This window comes from Giraffa tippelskirchi, chromosome 1 (assembly GCF_054371585.1).
Source record: "Giraffa tippelskirchi isolate mGirTip1 chromosome 1, T2T-mGirTip1v1.2.pri, whole genome shotgun sequence".
In the NCBI taxonomy this organism is placed as follows: domain Eukaryota; kingdom Metazoa; phylum Chordata; class Mammalia; order Artiodactyla; family Giraffidae; genus Giraffa; species Giraffa tippelskirchi.
The window spans coordinates 158,917,087-158,931,969 of record NC_137275.1 but is presented as its reverse complement, the minus strand read 5'-3'; the positions used below and the strand labels follow the sequence as shown (position 1 = coordinate 158,931,969).

At 42.6% G+C, this 14,883-nt stretch overlaps 1 protein-coding gene across 1 annotated transcript in view; it reads left to right on the top strand.

Moving 5' to 3' along the window:
* The window catches only part of SLC1A1 (solute carrier family 1 member 1), an 83,064-nt gene that overhangs the window by 11,489 nt on the left and 56,692 nt on the right, over window positions 1–14,883 (top strand). The window lies entirely within an intron of this gene.

The following is a 14,883-nucleotide window of genomic DNA, read 5'->3' as shown; positions in this document are numbered from 1 at the left end:
CTCCTGGTCTTGTTTTTGCTGACTGTATAGAGCTTCTCCTTCTTTGGCTGCAAAGAATATAATCAGTCTGATTTCGGTGTTGACCATCTGGTGATGTCCACATGTAGAGTCTTCTCTTGTGTTGTTGGAAGAGGGTGTTTGCTATGACCAGTGTGTTCTCGTGGCAAAACTCTATTAGCCTTTGCCCTGCTTTATTCTGTACTCCAAGGCCAAATTTGCCTGTTATGCCAGGTGTTTCCTGACTTCTACTTTTGCATTCCAGTCCCCTATAATGAAAAGGACATCTTTTGGGGGTGTTAGTTCTAGAAGGTCTTGTAGGTCTTCATAGAACCGTTCAACTTCAGCTTCTTCAGCGTTACTGGTCGGGGCATAGACTTGGATTCCTGTGATATTGAGTGGTTTGCCTTGGAAACAAACAGAGATCATTCTGTCGTTTTTGAGATTGCATTCAAGTACTGCCTTTCGGACTCTTTTGTTGACCATGATGGCTATTCCATTTCTTCTAATGGATTCTTGCCCACAGTAGTAGATATAATGATCATCTGAGTTAAATTCACCCATTCCAGTCCATCTTAGTTCGCTGATTCCTAGAATGTCAACGTTCACTCTTGCCATCTCCTGTTTGACCACTTCCAATTTGCCTTGATTCATGGACCTAACTTTCCAGGTTCCTATGCGATATTGCTCTTTACAGCATCGGACTTTGCTTCTATCACCAGTCATTTCCACAGCTGGGTATCGTTTTTGCTTAGGCTCCATCCCATCATTCTTTCTGGAGTTATTTCTCCACTGATCTCCAGTAGCATATTGGGCACCTACCAACCTGGGGAGTTCATCTTTCAGTGTCCTATCTTTTTGCCTTTTCATACTGTTCATGGTGTTCTCAAGGCATTAATACTGAAGTGGTTTGCCATGCCCTTCTCCAGTGGACCACGTTCTGTCAGACCTCTCCACCATGACCCGTCCGTCTTGGGTGGCCCCACACGGCATGGCTTAGTTTCATTGAGATAGACAAGGCTGTGGTCCGTGTGATCAGATTAGCTAGTTTTCTGTAATTTTAGTTTCAGTGTGTCTCCCCTCTGATGCCCTCTCACAACACCTACCATCTTACTTGGGTTTCTCTTACCTTGGACATGGGGTATTTCTTCACGACTGCTCCAGCAAAGTGCAGCCGTTGCTCCTTACCTTGGACAAGGGGTATCTACTCATGGCAGCCCCTCCTGACCTTGAATGTGGAGTAACTCCTCTCGGCCCTCCTGTGCCCACGCAGCTGCTGCTACTTGGGCCTGGGGTAACTCCTCTCGCCACCGCCCCCGGCCCCCACCCCGGCCTAGCTCCTCTCGGCCGCCGCCCCTGGCCCAGCCTAGCTCCTCTTGGCCACGCTTCTGCGTGGACCAGTTGCAGCCACCTCGCTTCTGTGCAGACCCGTTGCAGCCACCTCGCTTCTTTGCAGACCCGTCACAGCCGCCTCGCTTCTGTGCAGACCCGTCGCAGCCGCCTCGCTTCTGTCAACAACAAAAAAATGCACCATCATCAAAAATGCCTAACCACAGAAAGCCTAATCACCAAGCCTCCAAGTATTACTGGAAAATAAACTGATTCTGTGGCTATTTCATATACTTAATTATTTTCTGAGCCACTTAACCACTTTACAAGTTTCATAGGAGATTTCCCAAATTATGAAGCAATGAGGGAGATACAGTTTCTCCTTTGACAATTTATTTTTCTTGTTGGTAACCAAGCCTAATTGGTAATACTTATGGAAGGTTTATTATGAGTTTTATGCACATTATTTCCCAATTGACCCTATACTTATTTTACAGATAGGGAGACTGAAATGTACAAGCCTTAAGTCACATGACTGAGGTCACACTCACCCAGAACTGACTCCAAAACTGTGGTTACTAGCCATTAAGTAAGACAGCCTCCTAGAAAACTTGGATACACCCAAATTATAGTTCAAAGCATTTTTACAGACTTCGCTCTTGTATAATAGCTAAGTAAAGCCTAGTAGCCTCCTTCTTACTCCATCTCTTGTCTGTCTCTTGGCTTTTCTTTATTATCTCTTTGAACCTGAGGCATCCTACAGTATTTAGTCCTTCCCCTTATTCCTCTTCCACATAAATTTTCTATTTGAAGTTATTCTAGTTGAGCTTGTCTAAAAGTTACTTTCCCAGGATATATAATGCTCTCCTGTCCTCCTTCTTCTGCTCATTGTGTTTCACCCACTGTTATTCTACCCATCCTTGATGGTGGATCTCATTTTTCACTTTTATCATATAGACTTCTCTGACTGCCAATCAGAGATGATTTCCCTTCTCTGTGCTCTTATAATGCTTAATTTATATTCCCAAACTGTACTGTAATGGAACCACTACTTCCAATCCTATCCCATGGCAGGCAGCACTAGTTGATTACAACACTCTTTACCCTGGAGCTTTGTTATGGCCTTGGAATCCTCAAAACTATTCTCTAGGCAACTGATGTTAATCAAAAGGAACTGGCTGGTCAGATGAAAAGTGTTGTTCGTTGCTGGGAAAATCTGTTCACTTAGCAATTAATTTAAACTGAAGAAGTATTGATGTTAACTGGCAAGAGATGCAGAGTTGACGTCTGTTTCGTTTCAGTCTGTCAGAGGCAGTATGTGCACAGAAATCATTGACATGAGCGTAAGTGTGGCAAACGCTGCAAGAAAGCCTCAATGTGCCTTGGGCCTTCAAAGAAGAGGTGAAATTGGGAGAGATCAAGCCTTGATGAACCATTGATCCCCTAGTTTCCCAGTCAGTTGTATATGAGTTTTTGAGTGGAGACTCTGGGGAACTCATCCAAGCTGTAGTCATCTGAAATATACTTTACTCCTAGTTTGGGGGCCTCAGAAGAAGAGCACAGCGGGTCACTAATGTTTCTGAGTCCATTTTAGTGTGAACTCAGCATGACCCTGGAACTCTTGGAATGGACAGCACCTTTCTACACTGAGGAAGTTCTGACCTCAAGAAACCAGAGCCTGCCTGATCTCCAGAGAATTCTTTGGGCTAACTAGACCAACTAATAGTTCCATACAATACTGAAATTGGACAGAATTAGAGAGTTGGAAGATCCATCAAGCTTCCTAAAGTTGGGCCATGGCATGGAGCTGAGTCACCCTTGGATGGTAGAGCCTTTTTGAATGTTGTATTTAGCATCTCCTAAGTCTTTTAATTTTTTTTTTCTAGGTTTCCCCTTTCATGCATCCTTTCATATGATTGTCCAAATTCTGCCCATTCCTGTCCCTGTCTGGAGATTATTTCTATGATAAGAGATTAATTAGCCTGACTGTGCTTCCTGTTCCAGTAGACCTGGAGCTTGAACAGCTTGGACAAATGCTAGACTTGGTTGTTAAAGATTTTGAAGATGAGTTTTTACTTTTTTATTAGCAAAAGTTAATTGTCAATCAGGAGACAAAAACGATTTGCCCCATTTCTGCTGCTGCTTCATTGATTTCTTTCTTACACCCAGAGAATTTCCTGAGGTTTCATCACATGGGGAAGATTCTGAGTTCCACATAACAGAGATGGAGATCCCGTTGCCCGTACAGAGCCCGCAGACCTTGAGAAAAATGTCCAGGTCTCCTCTGTAACTGGTTTGCCACTTGCATTGAATAGAAGTATTTGCCAGTAACCTCCAACTAGCCTGTTTATTTTGTGCGAAAAAACAGAAGTTTATGTTTATTGTTGTTTTTATGTGGAAATAATTGGGTAAGGTTTGGCTGCTTTTTTAACTCCAAGTGAGTAACCATAGGAAACTGGATTTATTGAATCCAAGATCAAGATCCTGAAGTTTCCTGAAGCATTGCTCATCGCTTTGTGAATCCTGCTCAGGGCTCTGTGTTCTAGGGAAGAGAGTTGGTAGATGGCAGTAAGTGAGGTTTGCAGCTATGACTTTTTGGTCAGATAGTCTTTCTCCCCTTTTACAGCCTCTCCTCATGCCCTAAAACATGTGTTCATGAGGGCAATACTGAGAAAGGAGACTCAAGATCATCACAAACATAAAACATTCCAAGATTCCAGAAGAAAACAAAGCCCTCTAGGATTACTGTGAAAGATCATACTCAACCATGGTTTTCTTTCTTTTTTTTTTGTCTCTTGACGGTCATCTTAAATGCATTTATACCCCTCTCTAGTCCTTAAATCTAATGTATTGCTATCAAATGAGCTAATACATGTAAAGTACTTTATAAAAGTATCTTATAAATGTTTGTTATTGTTTCCCAGAAATAAAAAAGGGAGGCATGCAAATGGTAAAATATGGGTCCTAGTTAGTGTTATTCCTTGAAAACACTAGAAGACAATGTTAGCTTTATGTGTTTTCTGAGGCCCTACTCTCATCTCCTGGGAAAGGGCATCTGGGCCCCTTTTTGTGGCTATATAACATGTTTAATATTCTATACGTGAGTAACACATAAATAATAAACAAGCTGGTCTGTCTTTGCCTTTTGTCTACCAGTGAGGATTAAGAGAAGTATCTGAGGTATTTAGAAACAGATTCCTGACCAAACTTTCAATACGGGGTACCACTTTCATTTTAATTTAAGAAATATAATAAAATTCTTCAAATACACTTTAACTCATATGAAGATGTAAGTAAATATTTCTGCAGTCCTTCTGAGAGTGGAGAAGGAAAGGTCAGAGTTGCGGCTCCACAGGAGTTGGGAGAGAAGGGTAAACCGTTGGCAGGTAGGTGCATGGCAAGAGTAGTCAGGTGACACAGGTTTTTGAAGCAGAGGGGAGGAATGGGCTGAGAAAGGTGGAGAGCCCCAGTTGCTTAGACTCAGCATTCTGGGTGCAGGGTTCATCAAGCTGGTAATTCCAGGCTTCTGACAGGTCTAGAAAATCCAGGATGCCTGGCTCCCTTCTTTATCAGGCAGAGGTCCATCTCTTTTCTTGCTCTCAAGTTGCCCCTACCTAAACCCCACTGTGAGGTAGACAGTCAGATTTCTTTTACACTTGGAAAGAAGCCTTCTAAGATTGTGTAATGGACCAAGAAGGTGTTTCTGGGAGTTGTAAAACTGGTTATTGTGAAGAGGTAGAGTTCCCAGAAAATCTGGCATAAAACCTGAGGAAAAAGGTGTGTCCTTCAAGCAGAGGATTCCAGGGCCTCTCCAAACTGTGTATGTTGGGGTGAGGAGGCTTGTCATTTCTTCACGGACTTGGAGGCCAAGTATTTGCCCGGGTGCCAAGGAGGGGAAAGAATGGAGTACAACCACAGGGTAGATCAAGATCTTTCACAGGAATGTATAAAATAAGCTGATAGTAGAATCACCCATTGGAGAGGGAAATGGCAACCCACTCCAGTGTTCTTGCCTGGAGAATCCCAGGGACGGCGGAGCCTGGTGGGCTGCCGTCTATGGGGTCGCACAGAGTCGGACACGACTGAAGCGACTTAGCAACAACAGAATCACCTATGAATTTAGCAGATAAGAACCATTTTAAGAGGGTGGGGAGGAAGAAAAATAAAGTTGACCACAAGTAGAAAATGGAAGAATAAAGTAGACCAGAACCCACAAGTCAAGTCAGAGGTATTTATCTCAGGAAATAACGCCAAAACACATGTGTGGGACTGTCCCACCTTTTGGGGAGAGGGACAGTCTGGTTGTTGTTTGTTTTGGTTGTTCCTAGATGAGAACAAGCTGGGTCTCTAAGCCAGCTGAATGCTTGCTGTAGAGACTGGACTCCTGTGGACTGATCCTACAACCAACCTTATCCTCACTTGAACTCAAGGGACTCTTTGGACTCCAGGGGTCCCAGAAGCCTGGGAGAAGTCCTGAGGTGTAGGAAGCAGGCACCTAACTTCTCATGTGTACATTACCATAGCCATTGTCAGTGACTGGAGAAGCCATATTTATGATGCCTCTCTGGGTTCGGTGGCGCTGGGACAATGTGGCAGAATTTGTACCCACATTCCTGTGACCCAGTTTTCATACTCTGCTAATGGCACCGTGTCTCAACTATTTTTTCCTGCCTTTCGTAATCAGGTTTAATAAGTAAAATCTACATAATGCAGTGGCTTCCTGGTCATATGTACTAAATAGCAATTATCATGCACTTATAGTTGTACTCAGTCTCCTGGGACACAAAGCAGGGTGAAAAAAGGACAAGAGGTAAATCTAAAGGACAGAGGGAGAACAACCAGCATAGAGCCACACAGCATTGAATGCCATGCCAAGAGGTTTTCTTGGGACACTGTTATCAAGGACTATAAATGATGGGAGAGAAGTTAGTCCGATGATGTCTGGTGATCCTGGAGGCCCTGCTGTGGGCATTTTGAGAAGTAAGTGGTATAAGGACTCCTGCATCCTCTGTCATCATGTACCAGCATCCTGCATCCATGTACCAGCATGACCGTTCTCCTGCCTCTCCCTATCCCACCAGCCCATCCCCGTGGCCTTCACAACTAGAAGACCTTGCCCTCATGTGAGCCAGCCTTTCTTTCATGCAAAGAGGGCAAATGTGATTGAGAGAGGACACACCCAGGATATCAGTGACACATTCTGTCTCCCCACTCTTCTAATTGGAAGGGACAGAAAATCCAGGTTGAACAGGCTTAAGCCAGAAAGATGGAGAGTGAGGCATAGAATTTATGGCTTGAATAATTTAAGAGCTCAGAGATGGTAACTGGTTTCAGGTACAGCTAGATTCAGGAGTTCAAAAAATATCACTTTGTCCTGTTCTCTTTTTATGTACTGTCTCTGCACTCCTCTGTTATTTTCACTCTCAGGTGAGATGATCCCATTGGTGATGAGACAGCGACCAGCACACTTCAGGGTTTCCATTTCCCTGCTTCACACTCAGCAGAAAAGTTTCTATCTGTTGAGACCAGACTGTGGGGCTTTAGCCTGAGTTTCACTCAGTCCTAGTTGGGTTATAGGACCATTCCATAATCAGCCTTGGGACTAAGGGAACATGATTATCTGATGGGCCAGGCCAAAACCACTCCTTTATCCCACCGTCTTCTCCCAACTTCTGAATTATTATAGCTTGAACTGGACCTGAAACAGACTGAGAGTGGGGAGGTATGTTGTCAGTAGCAGGGACAATGGACATGGAGTGGTAATTACAACAAATGTTTTGCCTTTTATCTGTTGTGCTCCTGAACTATTTCATAAATGCCCTCAGTGTATACTCATAGCTAAGTTTTATTGAATTCATAGCATTACAGAAACATTTGAAGTTGTTTAGATAATAACCATATACTTTGAAAATAATTAAGTCATAAACTAAGGGCTTCCCAGGTGGCTCAGTGGTAACGAATCTGCCTGCCATGCAGGGGACACAGGTTCTGTCCTTGGGTTGGGAAGATCCCCTGGAGGAAGAAATGGCAACCCACTCCATTATTCTTACCTGGAAAATCCCAGGGACAGAGAAGCCTGGCAGGCTACAGTCCATGGGATCACGAAGAGTTGCACAGAACTGAGCACACACACACAGCACAAACTACTTTAAAACCTGAGAGAGGAGAAAGAAAATTATACAAGGACCACAATTGAATTTTTGCTGTAAACTCTTAAGAATTATAGAAAGACAACCCCAACCCCCCCAAACCTAACCTATTGCTAGTGTCATATTTAGTGATGAAAGTCTGAATGTTTCCCCTTAAAATATCAGGAATAATGCAAAGATGTTCACTCTTAAACACTTCTATTCAGTATCTCACTGGAAGCCTGATCCAGTACAATGATACAGTAAGAAAAAGAAATAATGAACTAGATTGTAGAGAAACAAAACTTACCCTATTCACAGTGGCATGATTTTCTACAAAGGAAATCCCAAGGAATCTATAGAATAACTCCTAAAACTAGTAAGTGATTTAGCAAGGTTGCAAGATACAAAATTAATACCCCTGCAAATTTGTTATTTCTATATACTAATAATGCACAATTGGAGATGGGACTTTTAAAATATTAATATTATTTGAAATAGCTTATATATCTAATGAAATGTATGAATGGGATCTACATTTGAACATTACAGGACACTGATGAAAGAAATTATAGATTTAAATAAACAGACATACCTGTTCATAGATTGGAATATACATCATAATGTTTATGTCAGTTCTTCTCAAATTGGCTTATAGCTTTAATGTAATTCAAGTTAAAAATCTCAGAAGTACTTTTTTAAGATACATCAGACATCTACACTTACAGGGAAAGCAAAGGAATAACAAAAACAATTTTGAAAAAGAAGAAAGTTGGAAGAATTACACTATCCAATTTAAGACAAGCATCAAGACATTGTAGTTTGGTGAAGGGATAGACACAAAGATCAATAAAATAGAATATAAATTCCAGAAGTAGACCCATACAAATATGCCCAATTGATTCTTGACAAAGAAGAAAGAGTCTTTTCAGCAAATGGTATTGGAACAACTAGACATTCATATGCAGAAAAAAAAAAAAAAAGCCTCTACCTATGTTATATAATGTTATACAAAATTAACTCAACCATGGAACAGAGATCTAAAAGAAAAACAAGTACAGAATTCTCAGAATCATTGTGACCCACAGTTAGAAAAGTTCTTAGATACTCTGATCAAACAGAAAAAAAAATTGATAAATTGGAGTTTATTAAAAAAAAAAACTTTATTCTATGAAAGACACTGTTAAGAGAATGAACACAACAAATCATAAAGTTGTACACCTTAAGTATGTGCAATTTTAAATTGGTTATATTTCAGTAAAGCTAGGAAAAAATAATTGTGGATCATATAACCAGTATACCTGAACTTTTATTTGGAACATAATAAGAACTTTCAAAACTCAATAGTGAGAAAACAATCTAACTTTAAAAACAGACACTTTACCAAAGAGGCTGTAATCTAAACACACAAAAAGATGTTCTGCATTATTGGCCATTAGGGAACTATAAATGAAAATCACAATGAGACTGAAAAGAATTTTCTTTTTATTAAATTTTGTATCTATATGAAATGATGGATGTTCACTAAGCTTATTGTAGTAATCATCTCATAATGTGTATAAGTCAAATTGGAAATTAAAAAAAATACAGTGAGAGGCCACTACATGCCTCAATGCTGATGCCATCGATACTCGATGAAGACACCGAGAAACTTGTCCTCTTAAACATTGCTGGTGGGAAAGTAAAATGGTATAGCCAGTATAAAAAAACAGTTTGGCAGTTTCTTGTGGCTCAAATGGTAAAGAATCTGCCTGCCAATGCAGGAGACCCAGGTTTGATCCCTGGGGGGCTACAGTCCATGGGGTCACAAAGAGTTGGGCATGACTGAGCAACTAACACTAGAAGTTAAATATATACTTAACATATGACCCAGCAATCTCACTCCTGGGTATATATTTCCTAGAAAGAGAAAAAACTATGTTCAAGCGAAAACTTGCTCACAGTGGTTATAGCAGCTCTTATTCATAATCACCCCAAAACAGGAAGCAACCCAGATATCCTTCAATGAATGAAAAAATACTGTCCACCTATAAAGTGTGATCCATTCAGCAAGAAAAAGGAGCATATTATTGATAGGCACAAAACATGGATGAATCGCAAAGGCATTATAATCAGTGAGAGTAACCAGTATTAAAAGGCTGTGTAGAGTATAACTTTATAAGACATTCTCAAAAAGAAAAAAAACATAATTATGGAGAACAAATTAGAGATTGCCAGAGGTTAGGCTCAGGGTATGTGTGTGTGTGTTGTATGTGTGTCTGTATTTATGTATCACTATAAAGGTATAGCATGACGGAGTTCTTTGGGCTCAGGGTGTGTGTGTGTCTGTCTGTCTATAGTTATGTATCACTGTAAAGGTATAGCATGAGGGAGTTCTTTGGAGTGAAGGAACTGTTCTATACCCACATCCTAATTTTGATGGTGGTTGTAAGAATTTTAACACACGTTAAAAGTCATGGGACTATACAGTAAAAGTCAACTGTGCTGTATAATAAATACACACGCACACACACAGCCTTAAGAATCTGGCTGGCACAGACAGATCCGGTGTTTGAAGAGGTGTTCTATGTTTAACGGTGCACAGAATTCCTTCTTTCTGGTGTCTTCATTCCTATGAAAAGCAAAGCCTCCATTGGACTGTTGCTGCCCTACTTTCCATGGAGGATATCTGATTTCATTGTTTTTGGTACTTTGGGGTGTGGAAGATAAGGGATCTTTTTTATTTCGCATCTACAGGGCCAGCCAATTCCTTCCTGGTTATGTGAACACACATGTCACATAAAGGAGTTTGGGAGGGCTTTCCAGACACCTATCAGCTGAGCTTTGAAGTGGCTGCGATGGTCAACAAGTGACATAGGAAAGCTGAGGGAGCAATGTGCACAGGCTCAGAGACGAGGGCGCTGGGTAGAACTGAAACAGTGGGGTGGGGCTTGAGGCAGGGCAGGACCAAGGAGCTTGGGTGCCAGCCTGTGATGGAAAACCATGAAAGGGCGTTAAGCAGAAAAGTGACTCAGCCAGATTGCATCTTGGAAAGATCATTCTGGCTTTGGTTTAGAAGATGAATTTGGAAGAGATAAGACCAGAAGCAGAGAGGTGTTAGAAAGTTGATAAAATAGTCTTGGTGAGAAATGAGGCTGACCTGAACCAAGACCGTGGCGGTGCAGGTGGAAAGGAGAGAGACAGATTTGAGAGTTGTTTAGTCAGTAGAATCAACAGAACTTTGTGACTATTCAATGTGGGCCTGGTTTGGGATGCTAAGTCGTCTAGAATGTCCCCAAAGTGTACCACTTTGGACCCAGGCTGCTTTGGTATCTCAGCTGGGTCACTTACTTCTTGTGGACCCTGGGAAAGCAACTTCACTTCCTTGTGCCTTAGTCTCTCACCTCAGTCTCATACTCTCTTGGTGAGTTATGTCACAGAGTTGTGAAAATCGGAATTAATTATGTTTAGACCAGCACCTGATCGTAGCCTACCCAGCTCTCCAAAAGACGTCTGTGATGACAACACAGTTTAGGGAGATAGGGGACTCTTCCAGGTGTCTGTTTGTATGTAACCAGTTACTCCCAAACTTAGTGGATTAAAATAACAATCATATTATTACTCCGCACGGTTCTGGGAATTAATTGGGCTCAAATAAGCATTTCTCACTTGGGGTCTCTTTTGTGATCACAGGGAGATGATGGCTGGGCTGGAATCAACTAAAGGGCCATCACTCATGTGTCTGCAGCCTGAAAGACTCAAACAGCTGTCTTCTCCCTCTTGCTCTTGCTCGCTCGCTCTCTCCCACCCTCCCATGTGGTCTCTCCAACAGGGCAGCTTCAGGGTAGCTGGACTTTTTACATGGGATCTCAGGGCTTTAATTGAGTATCCCAAGAAGAGGTATCATCAGAAGCCACCCCTTTTCTAACCTGGCCCCAGGCTCCATGCCGGCTCACTTCTGCTGCATTTTCTTTATTAAGGCCATTACAGAGGCCTACCCAGGCTTAAGGGAAGGGAACAAAGACCCCACCTCCTGCTGGGAAGAATGTCAAATAACTAATGGACCTACTTTAAAACCATGAGGTAACTAGGAAGAAAAGTGAGAAATCTTCTGGGAGAAGGAAAAATAGGTTTATTTTTACCATGTTGGGTCCCATGTGGAGGTATATCACTAGGTAGAGGTTCCCTGGAGGCCTGGAATGTGGGAGACAGAGTGAGCCAGGACACAGAGATGGAAATTGGAATCTGTACGAGCAGATTCCCAGGCTCCCCACCTGGGAGAGTGGGCAGCCCACGAAGAGGTCAGAATACAGACTTCTTGGGAAACACTGATGACAGTGTGGAGGGGAATGCCCAGGGGTAGGGAGATGGAGAGCTTACTGAGTCTGTCTAAGCTCCTCCAAACATCCATCTGGTTTTATCCCTAGGATGTTGCAGTCTGATAATTCTCTGAGTCACAGCATCCTCCTGGCAATAGAGGTATCTTTCCAGCCAGAATGTACCCTTGGACCACATGGAACATCATCTCCCCCCATCCTCCCAGGCTGCCACTGTCAGAATCTCTTGCCTTCCCTCCCTGCAAGGCCAGGCAGTGCGTGCAGGGCACCCAGCATTCTGATTGCTTCTGTGCTGTACATTTTTAGTATGGGGCAAGGAATTACATCCTCCTCCCTCCTTCCAGTCCGGTGTTTTCCCTGAACTAAAAGAGTATTTAACCAGGTTGTTAGGAGAGTCACTTCTCTTCAACCCTCTAAAAATGTTTCTGAATTCAAGCCATGTCACTGTGTGGCCTTCAGTTCCAGATCCTTTTAGAGAACCACACTGGTACTAGGGCTCACCCACTTCCCCTTTTGAGTTGCCACAAGGAAAAAGGGAGTGACTTGAGATTCTACAAAAGAGCAAGGTTCCAAATCAGATATATCTGACTTCAGAGCTGAGCCCTTTCAGCCCAAGCATCCCTCCAAAAGACACCAGTATACACCAGCCCTGAGCAGCCTGAACGTCTGGACAGTTGAATACAACACAGGTCAACTGGTTGCTGCCAGGTTGCGCTCCTGTCTGGTTGGTTTAGTTTGAGCAAGCAAGTGAATTAAGACAGGGCTTGCGATGGGGACGTGGCAGTCAGGATGGCTTCTCTTGACCTCCTCCTTTCTCTGGGAAACAGATGAATTAACAAACTCATTCGTACTCTCACCCAAGTTCTGCAAGGAACCACCGTCATCATCCAGCCAAACCTTTCCCTGGCCCACGTCATGGATCTGGGATTCTCATTCTTCTGCAGCCTTCTCTCTTTCCTACTCGTCATGGAGCTCCTTTTCCATCCCCCAAGTCTGGCATGGCTTCACTTTCCTTTCCAAGAACAGCCTCCTAACTACTTATCTCCCTGTTCTAATCCATCCTACACACCTCAGCCCCTACATACCTCAGCTGGCTTTATCACCAATCCAGGCCCAGCTTATGCAAACATGTTCAGTGGCTATTCATTGTCTCTACTAATACCTAATCTTGGTATACTACTTTATAGTGTAACATGTGGTTTATCTCATTTAATCCTCACACTGACCTGGTTTATATGAAGGGACCTAAGGGTCAGAGAAGTATAAATTCTCTTCCTTGGTATTCTAGGCCTTTCGTGGTCTGCCCTAACTGAGGTTTCTCATCTCAGCTCTCTATAAACTACCTGTTGAGCACCAGCCAGACCACTGACCAAACACATTCTTGTAACATCTTCATGGAGGGAGCTGTGCTTTGGGGTCAGACAGACCTGGTCTTGGGGCTGGCCATGTGACTGTGGGCAAGTTTTCTGACCTTCCTTGTATGAATTCACTGTGCTACACCATTTTATATAGGGGACTTAGGTTTTGGTATCTGCAGGGGCTCCTGGAATCACTGCCCTTTAGTTAAACTAATACAAGGACAGCTGTAGACTGTCTGTATTTTGAAGGCTCGTTAGGGTAGATGACTGTTAAGGTGATTGGACAGGACTTGACGAGTATTAATTTCTTCTTCCTCTGATTCTTCTGTCCTTGGGTGTTTCTCCCACTCTCCTTCCTCAATAGTACCTGCCTTTTGAATTCCTATTCTCATTTGGAAGGTGCATCTGAATCTCTCCCTTTCTTATTCCAGCCTGATGAGAATTTCAAGAAAGCTTTGAATTTCTACAAACTCTGTAGAGCATCAGACTCTCCTAGGCTGTCATCATTGTGCATGTCCTGTCCTGCCGACTAGAATGTAGGTTCTCCATGGCAGGGGGCAACATCCTCACTTTGCCCTCTCTGCCTGTGGTGCAGAGAGAAGCTAGTCAGATAACACTTGCCGGATTCACTCAAGATCACCGGAGGCTGTATGAGATCATCATAATCATTTCCCGGTCCCTGGGGTGTTTGCCTTCCTCTCATCACAGTGGCTTTCCCTCTTGTGTTTTATCATGTTCCTGTACTGTCTTAAGTGGAAAAACCAGAATGAAAGATGACAACTCTAGAGGAAGTTGGCTTGAAGAGGTATTTGGTGCGACCTCACAGAGTTTAATGATTGTCTTTAAGCTTTTGTTAACATTTAAAAATTGAGTGGTTTCACACAATGACCCAGATTCTTAGTTTCTCTAAGAAAGATGAAGAAGATGAGGCCACCTTGGACCCTCACTTTCATGTGACAGTGCTTGACTGGAGTTGTCAGGAGCCCCACAGGCCTACTTCTTGCACTTCTGCCCTGACTCTTGTCCTTGGATATTTACAATCTTTGATTTAAACTGTGAAAAATCACTAAAATGTATTTAAACTCTAATAACAGAGTAGTTCCTCTTTTTGATTTTTATAGCAAGTGGCAAAGTTTCTGTTGTTTCCCAGAATGGCGAAAAGGTTATTCTTTTATTAAATAGGTTTTGGAAGTGTCTTTGTGCTCTCCATCTGCAGACGCCTTCCATTATTTAGAATCTATGGTGATAGAGGCCTCAAGGCCCATTACAATACCAACCACCTGTCAATGCAGTGTGTGGCTTCTTTTAGATGAAAGAGTCATCACCTTCATTCTTTGCAACAGGAAAAAGTGAAAAATATCCAATTCCTCTGCTTTCACAGTCACCTTTTAACACTGATCCCTCTGCTCCCCAATGAGAAAGGCAGAAGCAACAGGGAACGTCCACCCTCCCTGAAGGAAGATGGAGGAAGAAGAAGAGAACTCTCTCGCTTTACACTTTATCCCATTTAACCCTTACCCCATGTTTATGAGTCAACTATCATTCCTTGTCTGACGAGAAAACTAAGGCACAAAGAGGCAATTGTTTACCCTCTGTCCCAGAGCCAGGAAATAAATGATGAGCAGAGTTTGGGTCCAGTTGTATCTAACTTATGTCGCATGCTTCCTATTCTGTCTACCTTAGGATCTTCACCCTTTCTCACCATGTTGCTAAGACTGGTATTTGTATAATTTGTTTTGTTAGTTGGAAGACAGT